Source organism: Camarhynchus parvulus, chromosome Z (genome assembly GCF_901933205.1).
Source record: "Camarhynchus parvulus chromosome Z, STF_HiC, whole genome shotgun sequence".
NCBI classification, from domain to species: Eukaryota; Metazoa; Chordata; class Aves; order Passeriformes; family Thraupidae; genus Camarhynchus; species Camarhynchus parvulus.
The window spans coordinates 22,895,238-22,911,282 of record NC_044601.1 but is presented as its reverse complement, the minus strand read 5'-3'; the positions used below and the strand labels follow the sequence as shown (position 1 = coordinate 22,911,282).

The window sequence follows — 16,045 nt, the reverse complement described above, 5'->3', positions numbered from 1 at the left end:
GTGTTTTTTCTCTATTGTTATTGCTCCAGTTAAATAATAAAACACAGTACTGCATTCTCAGAGTGGGAAAGTCTGGGTCATCAAGACACATTTCTGCTATTACAACTGTTTACTGCCCTTCCACATCATACCTATATTTGTGGAGATTTTATCGCTGCTGCACATGCCAGGAGGTTTTGTGAAGCAGCCTCCTTTTTAATATAGCCTTCTTAGAAATGAACTGTGACTTCTCTAGGGAGATGAGATCGTGAAGGAAGTCCTTGCTTTCTAGTTTCATGGTACAAAATGAAGGCTTCTCAGAACTACATTCAGTTTGGAAAGTGATGAAATGGATAAAAATGCGCTGCTTTTCTTAAAGCTAGAATATTATGACATATTTTTGGCACCTACAGCTTACCTATGAAAGCTTATTAAATCTTTGACAACAATACTGAAATGTTAAAAATTTGAGGCAAATTTTCTGCAAACACAAGAGTGATTCTATGATTGTATGATTTTTATTCTAGGAGTCAGCTAAATATTTCACCATTCATATACATGCAGATTCATGAAGAAGAGCTCTTTTAATACATGCCCTTTCATTTTGAGCAGCACAGAGTTTTCAGCAATATTGAATTTTGGTTTTATTCAAATAAACAGTCTTTTTAAACAGTCTTTTTGGTGATACTTTGTCTTGAAGACAAAGCAAAATGTCTTTCTGAGAGCAAAAGGGCTTCCTGAGAATAGAGGTTCTATTACCCACATTGCTTTATTTCTTAATTTCAACAGATGATGAAGCTGATAATTTGTTTTCAGGGAACTGATGTAAATTGCTATGTTTTGAATTACTTTAGAAATGAAGCATTTCATTTAAAAGAGAAATTTCAATTTATGTGTATGAACTTGAATACTGACTCTCTACCAGATTATCTATTTTTGTGGAAATGAAAAAATAATTTTAAAAAAATTGACAGCACACAACTAGACTTCAGAATACAAGGGATTGTTTATCATTTTCTACTGCAAGAGGAATATGTTTTTAAGCTAAGTCACAAGCCTTCAGATTATTTTTTCTTTAATTAGTGTACCAGAAAGGAGAGAGAAAAAAAAGTGATTTTTAATATATCACATAGCTGAACAAAAACTTTACATGGTATTGAGCTAACAGGAAGGTGTTTTTGTTCAGAGCAAATGCTTGAACAGATTATTCAAAGGTTCCACATTGCGTAGAATAAGTCATTATTGAACCAGGATTTAGACCTCTTATTTGTAAATGTGAATTACTGCCACAGCCATCTGTGGTTATGTCAGGAGCAGAGCTGATAGCAGAGAGAAAGGCAGACACCATCCATAAAAGCCATGTACAATCTCTCATACTGTGGCAATGACAATTTGGTGTCAGCTGTAAATTCCTGCTTCCCTATTGGTCATTTTCCCTAGCCCACATATTTCTTACCCATGTACAAACCACTGCCGCTCTAGTAGGGACGAATGCTGATTGCTGAAGTTGTTTGAATGGCAAAAAAAGGAAACATCCACTCATTATATGCCATGAGTTATTCCTTCTATACGCACAAATCTTTCTGTTTCCATCTGTCTAAAGAAATTATTTTATTCACTTGTATCCTGTATTACACATCTCTCTGTTTATTGAACTCAGGCAGAATTGCAGTGGAATTTAATACAGCAGTACCTATTAATTATCCTCACAATTTAGTTAATTTATACTAATTTATAACTGCTATTATCCTAACTAATGTCAACCAGACAGAATAATGATATTTTTATGACATTAAAAAATTGTAAAGCATTCTCTCAGTGTTACTCAGGCTGAGAACCTCATTTGTGAAATATCCAGTCTTTCCATTTCTGCTCTACTCAATATGTGTTCACATCTTCCATGGGGAAAGTGGGAAGAAGGATAGGATTTTGCAAGGAAAACCAGAAACAGTGTGGAGTACTATGAGCAGCTGTACTGAATCCAGGATATCTTGGGCTTTAGTGGAACCAGAAAGACTACAGCTGTCAGGACCACAAATAATCATAGTCCTCACTGGAACCGTTCCACATTGTACAGTTATTCATTTGCTGTACTATGTTAGAGTAGCAGGAAAAGTGTTTCAGTCAGGATTTCAAAATACAATACCTGACCTCTCTTTATGACTTAGATGGGAAGTATTTTGTTCTTCTGAATGATTCTTAGGTATCTAGAAAAATGAATTACCTATGAAATCTGTAATCATCAAAATAAGGCAACATGCAATTGATGGGGGGGAAAAGTGCAAAATCATTTCAGATAGAAGTTGAGGGAAGATTTGGGACAGACAAAGCTTTGGAATCCAAATGAAAGGTCTGAGTAGCCTTTTTGTCTCTATCACGGGTACCAAGAAGAAAAATTAGATGTGCAAGTCAGTAGTGTGAGTAGACTCTACTGAGCATTAGCTCTCTTCCATCCCTAAAAGTTCCAAGGAAAAAAAGACTATTAGGTGCTTTTAAGTCTTTTTGCTAAGATTCATTAGTCCTTTATTTTGGAAATTCTTTCTTCCTCCACTGTCCCTTTTCTTTTACCCAAAACCCAGTAATGATGTAACTTCCCACAGAAATTCTTACATCTAAATCCATAAATGGTTTTACCAAAGATTATGGCACTTTTTAAAAATTACTAGCACAGAATTCTTAATGATTTTGTTCCTAATGAAAAATAACCCAAACAGATATATCAAAGACACATAGAAACAGGAAAGCTATTTTAACTGTTTGTTTCATCAGTGAAAATTAAATGCAAAACAGATGGAATTAGAAGTGAACTGCTACAGTGACCTTCATGTGAGATAAAAGTGAATTCATCTTTTATGATCTCTCATAGCATGTAAAACATATACAAGCCAGCAATACTGGAACACTTCCCTCAGTCAGCCCACCTGGTTTCCGCTGATCTCAATCATATCTTGGAGCTTTCTGTGTTTTGAGGTTTTTGGGGGTTTTTGGCAAGACAGGTTGTGCTACATAAATATTTACATGTTTCATTCTTTCATAGCATTCTGAATAACACAGATACTGTGCATATTACTAAAATTTTTGCTTTTCTCTCTCTCCAAAGGTCTTTTCTACAGTCTTTCAGTGAGAGTGGTTCTCACAAGGGCTTAGGCATTTGAAATATTTTTTTAAACCAATTTCCATTTAATAAATGGAATACTAAGCACTGATTAACTTACAGGCCAGACCATGTCTGGAAGGCTGTAGATTTTGGATGTAAATGTATGTGAGATGGCTTGATACCTTATTGCTGACTGGTGTCCTTAGAGGACTTTGCAGTAGTATTCTTTCCTTCACATCAAATGCACATGCAAAGGAGTAACATCTTCTTCTCAGCCACTGAAGGGATGCTGCCTTCCACAGAAACAGCTTTTCTTGGTTGCTCATTATCCTAGTTTTAAACTTCTTTTTTTCACTTTTGAAGAAACTGGTACCTTATCCACTGGGACACCAGTGTAGGTTACAGCACAGTGTTTAATCACAGGAGTACAGGCTGAACACCTCTTGCACAGGATTTGAGAAGAGTGAAAGTACTGTGCGTATGATCTCCTTTTGTGCATCCACAAGAGCGAGGCTCCAGTGGATTACAACACCTCTGGGTGTAGAGCACCCAGAAGCCTGCTGAAGCTGCAGCAATCTACACATTTCTAGGAATGACTGTTCAGTGTCTAAAGGGTTGTTCATAAAAGTCTTACATCTTCCTTCCTTTCATTTCCTAAACAATGTGGCACAGCTCTTTGGGAAGTGAGTCATGCTGAAAGTTTGGAGCAGGCAGTGAATCTGTAGTATAGATGTCCTAAATAGACCTGAGCTTAAAAAGGCTTGAGACCTCTTAACCTGAGGATGTTAATCCTATGTGTTTAGTAAAGCTAATGTATTTAGTAACGCTCTCTGCTTGTGAGTACAGTTTTTGCTTGTGAATTTTTTTCTAAATATTGAAACATAAGTCTGAATATAGAAAGTGAGGTACAAATTTTTATGTGTTAGGGTATGTAAGCGTCCAAAGGCGTGTTCCAAATAACATCGTGTCTTTGACTAATGCTTCCACCTTTGTACAGCTCTTCAAAATATCTTACAGAAGATATAAATGGGAATTTTTCAGCTTTACCCTGCATGGTAAATGTCTGGCATATTACAAAGGCATAATCATGTGCAAATATAGCAATCATGTCAAACAGAAGAGTGAATGGTACAATTAGTTTGAATTATATCTAATCCTAATTCTTTCCATAGTATGTGGAAAAACATCCTTTTGGTTAATTTTAGTTATTTTTTTACTGGATTTAAGTTTCATTTACTATCTCAGTGTTTTTTTTACAGTTTTCACTTATGATTTGTGATCTTCTATCTAAATCTCTTCTTCAAAACAAGTAGTTCAGGTGTTCCCTCTCACACACAAGATGTCTTTTCCATACTTCCTTCAGCTGTATCACAGCTAGGGGTTTTGGCATACAGTAAAAACTCTAAATGAAACTGAGTGAGCCACCTGTGTTTAATCTGCCTCCTTAGACTCGACCTTCACTATCCATCCAACATGACTTATTTTCTTTATAGATTTGACTAATCTTCTCATGCATGTTTATCTGAGTAATTAGGATTTCTTATAGAAGTAGTATTTGAATGGAAAAAGTTATGATATAGCATTGTTTCTTCTTGCACATAGACTTATGTGATTAAAATTTGTTACATATAAATTATTTATTCATATTTAATTGTAAAATGGGTGCTTTTCTTCTCTTTCCCCTAGCATGGGTCATCATCAGAAGTAGTGGTGAGGGATTTTCTGTCTTGGTAACACAGGAGGCAAGTGTTTTCCTGTCTCCTCTGCCTGCCAGGGCAGCAGCATCTGCCTGATTTCCCTGAGCTCCCTACCAGCAGCTCGTACTCCAATTTCAGATTGCCGTCAACAGCCTTCTGCTCCTCAGGGAGTGCAGCCCTGGCAGCAGAGGCTGCTCAGAAGCTATGTGACCGTGTCCCTGTCCTGTGCCCAGCTGGCCCTGGGAGCCCCACTGCTGGCTGCCAGAGCAACAGCCAGGCAGAAGCTGCCAGCACAGCTGCTCTCTGTTCCCAGGGGACCCCCTTCTTCTGGGACTCCCCAGTGAGTGCCTTGCCTACACTGTTAATCAGGACCCAGCTTTTTCATAACATTCTCTCTCCCCCTACTTTAAAAAAATTTAAAAATCCAACCGTGTGTGTGTGCAACACTGCAGATGTTGTTTGGGCTCGATGTTCAGATAACATCAGTGTTTCTGTTTTGTTTATCTTCTGCCAGGGTAGCCCATGAGGACATTAGCAGAGATGGTACTGGAGACACAGCTCCTAAGCCTGTCACTTTCTGTGTCAGCGGAAGCTGCACTGAAGGGACTTGTCAGAAGAGAGCTAGCTCTGCGAATTAGTTTGTAACTGTTGGCTGCTTCAGAAAAAGGGAATTTGCTTCATTTCCAGATCCCACCTCATCAATATTTTATCGCTTTCACTCTCCCTGAGAAGCCAGAGTAAGCATAGTACATCTCTACCCATTTGCACAGTACATCAGAGAGTTTTAATGTCATTATACTGCCTAGTATGGAAGTTGCAATAAAAATGCTTTAGGAATTGGGCTTCCTGCATCTTTTTAATGTTATTGCACTGGAAGGAATGATTGCAATTAGTAATAGATAGCATTAGGGGGAAAGCAAGAACTAATTTTCTTCTTTCAACAGAAGTAAATTAAAGAGTGTCTGAAAGAAGTGCCACATGCAATGGAAAAGCTTACAAAACTTAAGTAGTTCTCAATTATATTTGAATACTTCGGCTTAGTTCAATTATATTTTCTATATGAATAAAGGAATAATGTCTTAACCATAATTTAGATATATGTTTTGTTTGCTATGTCTGGTAATCTATTTTTATGTGGAGATAGAGCACATATTTAACATCTTGTTTCACATCTGGACCAGGGCAGAGAGCAGATCTGGTGCCTCCTCGGATTACTAGTTTTTGTGACAGTAGAAATGGAGATAATGAATTTGGAGGATCCGGATTTCTTTTATAATTTACTGTAATGGCCCCTTACAAAACTGCTGTGCTTCATTGCAGGAGGTAGGAAGCAATAAACTCTAGAAGTAGGAAGAAAATCAAAGCTGATGATTCCCCTAAGAGATTATTCAGATTCTCTGTCTTTACTAACTAAGCAGCAGTTCCTGTAATCTATCTGAAATATTTCTCTCTTAAATAGTACACTAGGGACTGGAAAAGTGGGTGTTCTTTGAATATTGCTCTAATCCTACCACAGACTAAGGACAAAGAGGAGAAGAAAATTCACTCTTTGTCCACCCACTTACACTTCTGGGTTTGGGGGTTTTTGTTATTGTTGTTTTGTTTGGTTTGGTCTCTTTCCCTTTTTTCTTTTTTTTTTTTTTTTTTTTGGTGTTTGTTGTTTGGTTAGGTTTTCTGGGTTTTTTACTACAATGTATTTGTTTATGTTTATATATAGGGGGCTATTGCTGTCATGGCAAACCTGGAAATTATGTTGGATTCAGCTTGCACTTCCCCTGTGATTGCTTCAAAGCACGATGTTCTCTCTCTAAACAGGCTACAATATAATGTTCTTGGCTGCTTCTTGCTCCTTTACAACACTTAGTGTTGTTATCAAGACAAGGAATGTACTTGTTAGTCCTTAGAAATATGTAAAAAACCCCACATACTCAGATAAATACAGCTACAACTTTAAAAATGCAATTAAGTACAATTGGGAAATACTATTCAACTATTCAAACGAAATTCTTATTAGCAACCTACCTTGCACCAGGAAACAAACTGATTTTTCAATTATAGATTATGCTTATTCTAAAATGTGAATCATCTCATTGCAGATAACTTTCAAGTCTTTCCCCTTAAAGACAAAGCAAAATACTGAACACCTCAGAGTCCAATGTATTTTTTGCCCAAATGTCTCATTGCTTTTGTGTGCTTATCTAGTGAATTGTATTCATTTTCTCTATAGATTTTTGCTTTTTAGGATTTTGGTTTTTTCCCCCAGGAAGTAAAAACCCATATTTCTTATGGTTACTGTTACATATTTCTTATGGTTACAATCTGGTAGGCTGAGCCAGACTCATACAACACTAACTGTACACTACCCCCAGCCTTATTGTGTTGCTGTATCCATGCTGGCTTGTGCCTTGCATGGATTTCAAACCGTCTAGTGATAAAAATCCTGAATGTCAGACATGTAGAATGTCTATTCCCTTATCAGTTACCAGTGGTATCTGGAGAAGTAAACTGATATTTGAATTGCTGCCTTCTTCCAGGGCCATAGATTTTTTTCTTTTCCTCTGTCTGGATGCATGTGTGTGAAGAACTTTACTTAGTGTCTTGAATGTAATGAGAAAGAAGCTCTTCACTGTTCTAGACATCTGGGGCTTATCTGGTTCAGCCCCCTGATAAGCAAAACAAATTTCAAAATAAGGACAGATTGCTCATCTGAGCTGTGAGAACCTTCAAGGAGTTACTGCTTGGGCAGTGTCTCCTCATGTTGATGACCCCAACGGGATATTTTACCTCTGTACATTAGGAATTGTGCTTATTGCTACTTGCAACCACTGCCTCTTGTCCTTTCACTGTGCCTCTGAGCAAACTCTGACAGTCTTTTCTAGAAGTTTCTTTTTTTTTTTGTGGAGCACATCCGTTACCTCCCACCTTTAACCTTCTTTAGTCTGCATTAACCAGTCCCCTTATCTGCTCCTCATATGTCATATGCTCTTGTACTAAGCTTTTCGCATTCTTCTTAATACTGAAGTTCACTTCCACAGAGCAGATTAATGTGACTATTGCTTTTCTGGATCCCTTTTTACACTAATTTAGCTACAAAACCAAATTGTCACAAAGAAATAACATTTATGAAACATTTAGTAATTACAATTCAGGTTGTAAAATTAAAAAAACCCAGTCCTTCTGTTTTCTTAATTTTCCTTATGATGTTCTGCTTGTTTCCTCTGCATTATACATAGAGGTAATTGCCATGTCTGACCACCCAGCTCCATCAAGTGTCTGACCATACCATTCAGTCTTGTTCTGCCTGTGATAACTGTGTCACCTAAATTCCCCCCAGTCAGGCTGAGTGGCTGAACTAGACAAAAGGCTTGAGTACATTTTGAGGACCAGCATCCCCTAAGGCCTGCTTCTTTTGAGCACAGAAGTTTGGGTATTGGCAGAGCATTCTGTATCAGTTTATTGGTACAACTGCCATCAGGTCACAGTATTCCTTGTGGTTTTCATAATGAGCCAGTGGCCAATCTGCCTCAAACAATAACCTGGTTCACCTTTGAATTATACATGCAGTCTCTCAGGGAAGTGTGTTAACTGTAATTAGAGCAGATCCTGAGTGTACCATACAGAATTCTACAAGATCTGATATGCAACTTTATTGAATTGAATTTAAATTTGTGCAGAGGAAATCAGGCCAAAAGTATCATCCTGAATTTTAAATTTGCATCAGTTTGTAGAATATATGGTAGGAAAAATGTTCTTTCCTCTGTGGATTCCATAATTTTCCCAGGTGAAAGACACTCTTATAAGATAGCCAGCAATAAAACATTTTATCATTAGATTGTAATTTTTAGCAGTGAGAAGAACAAAAATAGAAATGCCAATGTAGTTTGTCTCAAATTCAGTTTAGAGCATTACAGAACTATCATCAATATACAGGTTCTTGTCAGCTACTTCCTATTTGGTTTCCTCTTTTATAGTACTTCTAAATCAGTTTTTTAAAAAAAGTTAATAGTATTTAAATGTAGTGTGGGTGTATGTAAGTTCTGTGATACAGAAAATGTGATATTTCTGTCTATGTATGTGGTTTATACATACATATATATATATATATATATATATATATATATATATATATATATATATATTACACACACACACACAACATTGTAACAAGCCAACCTGCATTAGTGGCCAGGAGTAGAACATAGCAAAGTACTAGACAGAAGTTTCTTGCTTTCCTTATCTTTCCCTTACCTCCCATGACCAACAGAGCTGGAGAAATCACTTATGACAACGTGTACCAACACAAGACACCATGGTTTGGCTGTTTGTCTAATTTGTCCTTAAACAACATTGAATAAAATGCTTTCATCCCCAAGCCAAAGTCAGTAGCTCCTTCATATTTGTGCATACACAGATCACTTTGGTCATAATCACAGTCCCAGCAGGAACTGCTGAATTTGTTATTCTACCCATAAGGAAAAATCCCAAGCTTTTGGAGTTTGGAGACTTCTCCCACTAGATTCAATTCTCAAGGATAACTTAGTTGCCTATGCAAAATTTATGACAGCAGAAATTAATTTCCATGTCTATGCCTAACAGTGATCCTATTCCTTCTTGTGTTTGCAAAACATGGGAGAAAAAAAAAATTCACATTGGCTGGCCTCATGAAATTAATCTGATTTTTTTAATTCTTAAAGATGGTGCTTTTATGGCAAAAAAAAGGTGGAGCAGAAAGAGGTGAACTGTGCCTAAGTTGCTGGGTTTTGAGATTTTAAGTTGAATTGGTCTAGCTCAACAGACCTAATGCAGCTGAAAATGTTCTAAGCAAGAGCTTAAATATGAATATAGCACAGTAAAGAGCTGAAAGTTGTTCTTCTAATAAACATTACAGCTAAATCTTGTTTCCTTCTATAATGCCATTTAAAACCAGAGAGAAAAAAAATCCTTTAATAGACGAGAACTTCTTTCCAATAGTGGATCTGCAAAACATATATTGTTTATTTGCTAAGCATGAAGAATATTGCATAAGGCATAAAGCAGTCTGTACCTCAAAGAACATTTTAATCTAACAACACAGATGATGAGTAGGCAAAAGAATCCAGAGTCCCCAGCAGTAGATAATTGGTATTTTTCATGAAATTTCTAATTAATATAATTTATTCACTGTTTCTGAGCTGAGTTGAAAAGGTCTTGACTAAATACTCACTGAGACAAGAGTCCATTTACTACACTGTATGAAAATATACTTAATACGAGAAGTGTTTAGTAGGGTTTCATCTGGCATCATCAGATCAATGACTGGACTACTTTGAAATTACTTGCTTTACTGAAGATACTAGATAATTGTACATGAGGAGGGAATGTTATTATATGTTATAAATTGCAACAGTCCCTTCTTCTATGATTTTTTCTTTCATATCTGCACTGTATAGGGCTAAGAATACTATTTGAAGTAGAGAAGACTACCTGTTGGCTTCCTGATGTTTGGGATACTAATCCAAAATAGAATCTGTCTAACTGCCTTGAAAATCTAGGCCCTGTTAGGCAGAGATGTGAAACACTTGCAGCTGCAGTCGAGGGAAAGGTATGTTTTAAATAGTAAGGCTCTCTCTGTGATGTCAAGTGTTCTAAAAACAAAGTATAAAACAAACCCCATAGTGTTTGCTCTTTTGGATGCCCAAAATAAAATGTATGTTGGCATGAATCTGTCTCTGGCAGACAGATCATGCAACTGCTGATTTCACAAGTCTTGTGAAAATTGATTATCTGTGAAGTTCTCAGACACCAGCAAAGATAGTTGCAAAACATCATTAGCATAGACTGCTCCTCATTTATAGTCTTATGCAAGAGAGAAGAAAATGGATATCTACTTATTTCCATAAACAGTTCTTGTGCATATACCTGAGAAATATCTGTGCGCTAAAAGGCTGAATTTTCATGTAACTGGAACTTGCCGATAGTTATTTTTAAAATTCCATTACAATTTCATGATGAAAAGTTATTCATTGCATTTTCCTATTCATGTATGAAGAAGTATCCTTGGCTGCAGGTGTAGAATTGTCTTCTGACTTTTTCTCCTAAAAAATTTTAGAACTCTAAGGATTAGGAGTCAAATGGATACTGAAAACCAGCAGCAGGTGATGGCTGGCAAGGATGGGGCAGACTCTCTTCCATGCATTAGACAGATACTGTCAATGCAGCTTCCCCATGCCTGAGCTGAGAGCACAGGATGGTGGAGTTGGGACCTGGATTACTGCTTCAGATTAAAAAAAAAGTATTAAAAAACACATTAAAAAACCCCAACCCAAAAAATACACCAAACAACCCACCCCAAAATAAAACAACAAAACAAAATAAAACAAAACCAAAAAAAAAGCCCAGTAGTACTAGGAATTTGGATTGAGTTGTATCCTCCCCACCAAGACTAAGAAATTTTTTTTCATATATATATGTGAGTGATCTCCTGGATTGTCACCTTGCTCTCAGGATTCATGCCACACTGAAACTGCTGCAGTAGTGAAAAAGCTTAAGTTTCATCCAGCGTGAAAGCAGCAGTACTGTGGCAGCACAACATCAGGAGTGACTGGCATGGAGGAGGATGATAAACACATGCATAGGGCTTGTTCTGAATGCACGAGACTTGATGGGTCTGGTATTGGCCAGTGGATTTTATAATGTAATACAGGAGCTCACCTACAGGACAAGAAATTCTTTAGTTTAAGTAGTGGAAATACAGCTTCCTTAGGCCATGGCAGAATACTTGCCTTCTCAGTGTGAAAAGGGTAAAGTGCTGAATATGCTAATGACAGGTACTCCTTTTCTAATTTTGTTGTTTTGTTGTTTTTTTTTTCTTTTTGTGGATTTATATGATGAAGGTAATGGCAATAATCAGTTTTTCATTTGAGCAAAATACTACTTTTCATGGCTCTTTATTTGGTATTTTTTATCAAGAGAAGTAGAGAGCTATAGAAAACAATACATATTTTTTTTTCCTTCCTGAAAATATAAGATACTAGCCTTCAGAAATAATGAAATGTCTTCTAAAACATAATTTTTGAATGGAAAATATCTTGTGCTTAAACATTGTGTAGTTAATTCAAAAGGAGTTAAAAGTACTTTGCTTTATGTAAAGCCATTCTTTATTACATTCTTGATAGGATTAAAAATCAGCTGTAAGCAACAGTAATTTAATTAAATTTTATTTAAGCATAATGTTAAGCCAGTGCTTGTGAATCACAATCTTTACACACACTCTGATCCTGCTTCTTTTCCAGTTCTGTTTTCCTGCCTCCTACTAGTATCAAATAAAAAAGCCATAAATCAAGATAGCCCATTTAGAGGCTGGCAGTGAAATAGAACTCACTAAATACAAGGGTATTCATGTGTAAAAACAGAAAATATATTTATATCTCTTGCCATAACCTATGCATTCATTTCTGAATTCAATGTAGCAGTTTAGTTCATGTCACATCTCAGTTTCTTGCTTATATTTGAGCACATTGAGGAGCTTATGATGATCTGCTTATGACTTTCTCCTTTCCTCAGCTGGTAGGTGTATAATAATAATATTAAATTAAACTTCATGGTACCAGCCACAACCTTTAAGTTCTCAAATTGAAACACACGGCAAATCCCATCTTGTGTTCAGCCAGTGGATGGGAGGTAAGACTGCTAGCAAATAGAAGATAGCACATATATGCAGGTAATTTTTTTTAATTATAGACAGATATCGAATGCAAAATTAGGTTTCATTTAGGGGCACACAAGGGGTATTTAGCACTCAGATTCCCTTTATTTCAATGAAGTAGTACTTTTATGTGGAGAAGATGAGATGTCTTCAAGTTGACACACAAGTTTAACCTAAAAGGTGTAAGCCAGCCTAGAGTGAATGTTAAGTTTGGGGCTGATACTTCAGTACACCATCCTTGTGTGAGTAATCTGCTTGACACTACAACATGTGCATAAACAAACAAGTTTTACAGCCAGGTTGAAATAATTCTAGTGTTTTCTATCAATACATCTGAGTCAAGATACCTCATACTTAGATCTGTAAGGACACAGAAATGGTATGTGTGCCTTGGAATCCTCGATTTGACTGGTGGTAGTGGATTGTCACGTTGTTCACTTGTGGGGATCCTGCAGAAGCTAGGAAACACAGAAGAAGGCAGTAACCACACTATCTATGGCAGTACCATGCAGCTTCAACTGTTTCTTCTTTATAAATGATTGGGAATTTATCCTACTTTTTCTTTGGTTTGCTTTTTTTTGGTTGGTGGTTTTTGTTTTTGGCTTTTTTTTTTTTTTTTTTTTTTTTTTGTCTGTTTGTTTTAGTTTGGGTTTGGGTTTTTTGTTGTTGCTGTTATCGTTGCTCCTAATGTTGAATTAGCAAGAAAATCTCATTGCCCAGGAGTTTGAAAATTCAAACTGACAAAATTTGCATATGTTCTCCATGGAAACTTGCCATTTTAGGAAATCTCTGTTGTTCCATGAGAAAGAAAAATGTTTTACCTGATTTTAGGAAAAACAAGCTGGTCAAACTATTAGTGATTAACAGACCATTCAACCAATTTGGACTTTTGCATATATATGGTCTTACAGGTAAGGTAATTATTTGCATGTATCAAATGCAATGACTGTACCAGGGCAGATAATATCAGACACTAGACTGCTAATTAATGTTGAGTAGAAAATTATCATTTTAGATGCATAATAGGATTTCTGTACTTTTAGAGAAGAGAAAGTGAACAGGAAATGGTGAAGTTTAAACTGCAGAGTCTTTCATTCACAGAAGACTAGTGTGAATAGGATATATTAATATTTTCATTTCAGAACCAGCTTTGAGAAGTTGTAATCAGAAAAAGTAGGGCTGGTAGTATTTTAGAACGAAATTTAAATAGAATTTTCTTTGGAAATGAGAACTACAAGGAAACAGACTTATGTGTTTGGTATTTCTGTATGTTAGGTCTGTAACAAAAGGAGTAGTTAGTTCTACCTGTTTTCCTTAACCTCTGGCTTCCTGCCCATTTTTCCTGGTTCTAGTTCCAATGAGTTTGGTCACTTACCCTACACAGTATTTCTCGTTAACTGGGGTGTTTAACCCTGTCATCATCACTACCACTGAATAATACCTGCAGGATCCTTGCCAGGAAAGGCTTGGTCATGTTTTAAGACATAGTTAATTGCTTAAAGCAAACATACTGTTGAATGTGTTTGCTACAAGCAAATGCTGAAGGACAGCACTGGCTACTTGGGACCATTGTTAGAGTTTTGTCTTTATATGTGGTAAATCTCTTAATGGTCCTAAATGAACTGTGAGCTTTTGACACACTGTTATGGAGTTGTGGCTTCACATCCCTTTGTTTTGCTTATTGATAATAATTTCCTTCTTGCATGCAGGAAGCAGTAAGTAGGAGTACCTGTGATTCTAACAGACTAACGCTGTTCAAGTCAGTTTTCCTGTAAATGGCTGCAGTATTCCCAAAAGCCTTTTCCATTTTACAATACTGGGGGAAAGCAAGAGGAAAATGTTGTCTTCATGTATATTTTCTAAAGACAGATCAGGCCCCACGATAAGTGGTTTCCATGTCAGCTGCTTGGCATGTAGATTTGCCATGCCCCGACATGCGGAATAGGGTCCCTTGACCAAGGGAAGAGTTAGAAATGGGTTTTAATGAGAAGACAAAACAGAACACACTGATCAGGCACAGTTCACATCAGATAAGTGTCCTGACCACACTTGTTTGCACTTGGATGGTCCCTTTCACACCCCCCCTCCCCCCATTTTTTTTGGCTGTACAGCATGCTCTTTTGGCTCTCCTCCATGCTTATTTCCCCCTCATCCAACCAGGTTCCTCCTGATCCTTCTCCTGAACATCCCATAACAAATCTTTTACAAGCCCAAAACATTCTTCCCAGCATGAAGTCCCATGGCTCTGTTGCCCACAGCCCCAGAGGCTCTCAGTGTGAGCCTGCAGTGACAATGGATCTCAGGACTCCTGGTGGGGCAGGCTGCTCTCCTGCTCCCACTTGAGGAGCCCAATCAGCAGAGGTCACCATGGATCCCCATCTGATTTTCCCTTGTCTTCTTTGCTTGTGGAGAACAGTTACAGAAAAAAAACCTGGATTCTTTAGGAAAAATACATTTCATTGAAAACCCAGGTAAATAACGGACTACTAGCATGTGAGGAGCTTTAAAAATATGTGAGAACTAGGGCTTGAGACAGAGTGGGGTGTGGGTTTTGATACTGCAAGCTCTGACTCCTGCTTAGGGACCACCTGCAGCTCATTTGCCATCCAAGACTCTCCTTGAGGGCCCTCCAAGAGAGCCCCAATCTAATGGGAAATCACTCAGAAGTTTCCTCAGAGAATTCTTCCTCAGAGAAGTTCTCCAGTAAGGTCCAGTAAGTGTTGGTAAATCTCACAAAAATTCTACACTGGCATTGTGACCATTATGTTTCCAAGACAATTTAGTGAAATTACTGAATTGAATATGACAGAGGTTTTGATTTTCAGTTGTCAAATGAATATTTCATTTGATAGCCATCAGATCTAAAAGAAAATTCTATGAGCATTAGTTCATGAAACATTATATTTCTAGTTTTATATATTTACCCTGACAGAAAGTGGGACTGTCTGCTGTCCAAAAATGCATGTTACTTACAGGAAAGTACAGTAGTAGTCTTAGTGCTGACAAGAGTACTCAAAGAGTCCTGAAAAGTACTTCTGCAGTAGTAGAGTAGGGTAGTTCTAGGTTAGACATAAGCAGGGCATTATTGTGTGGATGTGGAGGCATTGGCACAGGTTGCCCAGGGAAACTGTGAATGCCATATCCCTGGAGAAGTGTTCAAGGCCAGGTTAGATGGGGCTTTGAGAAGCCTGGTCTTAGAGGATGGTGTTGCCTGCACTTGACAGGGAGGTTGGAGCTAGAGGATCTCCAAGGTTCCTTACAACCCAAACCCTTCTGTAATTCCATACTATAAAGCAATATGCTACCACAGCATTGTAAAAATTTCATTTTCCAGATTATGTATGTATTAGTAACAGTATTTTCACAGTGCTTCTCCGCCACAGTTCTTCTGTTTTATTAGTTCTTAATCCTTTATCTCCTAGAGATTAAAAAGTGTGATTTCATTTTGCTAATGATTTGCAGATTGGAAAACTGAGGCAAAATCCAGCAAATGCTAAGATTATTCAGGAATTTGTTGGCAAAGCAGCACTTTCAGCCTTCAGTCATCCCTCTGGAGGTTCAGCCATGCTGTAATTTAGACACAATGAT

At 37.2% G+C, this 16,045-nt stretch overlaps 1 protein-coding gene across 1 annotated transcript in view; it reads left to right on the top strand.

The window, feature by feature from the left end:
* The window catches only part of TRPM3 (transient receptor potential cation channel subfamily M member 3), a 259,332-nt gene that overhangs the window by 26,998 nt on the left and 216,289 nt on the right, over window positions 1-16,045 (top strand). The gene's annotated exons all lie outside the window — the stretch shown is intronic.